At 32.9% G+C, this 1,371-nt stretch overlaps 1 long non-coding RNA gene across 1 annotated transcript; it reads right to left on the bottom strand.

Annotated features, from left to right (window-relative positions):
- Positions 1-328: 328 nt before the first annotated feature.
- On the bottom strand, positions 329-1,163 carry LOC111383464. The gene is made up of 3 exons (XR_002700745.1): positions 739-1,163; positions 560-605; positions 329-420 (listed from the first exon to the last, which is right to left on the bottom strand). It is a non-coding gene; the product is annotated as an uncharacterized LOC111383464 (long non-coding RNA).
- Positions 1,164-1,371: the final 208 nt, after the last annotated feature.

Here is a 1,371-nt window from a genome sequence, read left to right as displayed (position 1 = left end):
ATTTGGTGTAGATTAATTTTAACCGTACATTTCATAGGATCCAATAACTTTTCAAACCACACATTTTATCAACTTTTATCAAAATTTACTAAAAATCTAATTTTAATCTGCACCAAATAGGGGCTTAATAAATAAGAGAGACCACTAATATCAGTTAAATGAGTTGAATCATGAAGATCTTTAATACGCCTAACTATTATGGACTCCACTAGGGCATAGATTACATATACGTCAATTATATTAAACACAGAAAGTTGTGAAATATTCAAACAAGACCAATCCCAAGACACAAAGTACTATAGCTTGCTGAAATACACATCTGGCTCTAATTAAAATATAATTAGTAAGGCACCCACCTCGTGAAGCTTCTTTCTCCTTCCTTTCGACTCAATGGGAAAGCGTCTAAGCATGAAAAATAACCTATCAAGGGAGGGGCACCAAATTGACTCTCAATAAGGGGGAAAATATATGCAAATTCATATCCTTAAAAACCAGTTTAAAGAATTAATATAGCTTCAGATAATTAAAGCAACCAATATGACAATTTTCAAATATTCACCTTCCGCCATACAGCAAGAAACCTAATGCAGCTATAAATGATACCACTGTAAAGTCCAAAGAATACGAGCAAGCTTAGCCAAGTCCAGAAATCTAGTTTCCAGAATATTAAGAAAGTGAAAAATTTCAAACTTGCATAACTGGAAATTGTGAATGAGAAATAAATAGAACGAGATTAACCTGCCATAAATATCTTGCCAAGAAATTCCACAGCACTGTTGTCATCTATCCAGAGGTATACCCAGATACAGACCTGATGTCAACACCTTTTTTCTTATAAGATTCTACATATGTATAACAAATGATAAGACAAATCTATAAGACCATTTTCTTTTATTTTGCTATCCAATGAGGGTGTAGAATAATGGGCTGACTATGTGACCAATAATTTTAGAGCAACTAAACACACATAGTTATTTCAGTTGGACAGCCTTCATACTAGAGCACAAAATGGCAAGGAGGGGAATGAAAGATCAGTCTTTCTCTAAGAAAACTTGAAGCACATAGTATTTGAATTCATGGTCCTATCATAAAATTATGTGCAAGATATTTAGCCCCTGTTTAGTTTAGCTAAAAATAGAATTTTTAGTAGTTTTGATAAAATTTGATGAAATACGTAGTTGAAAAGTTGATAAAAGTTGTGGATCGCATGAAATATGTGGTTAAAATAAATTTGAGGGAAAAAATGTATTAGAAAATGGAGGCCAAGTAGGGGCTTAATTTAGAAATCTCCTACTGCGAAGATCTTGTTATCTGATCACTTTAAAACTCTAAAAGGAGGCTTTTATTCTGGTGCAAACGGAACAAGAATAC

This window comes from Olea europaea, unplaced genomic scaffold, assembly GCF_002742605.1.
Source record: "Olea europaea var. sylvestris unplaced genomic scaffold, O_europaea_v1 scaffold26954, whole genome shotgun sequence".
Classification (NCBI taxonomy): domain Eukaryota; kingdom Viridiplantae; phylum Streptophyta; class Magnoliopsida; order Lamiales; family Oleaceae; genus Olea; species Olea europaea.
This window is presented reverse-complemented; position numbering and strand designations above follow the sequence as displayed.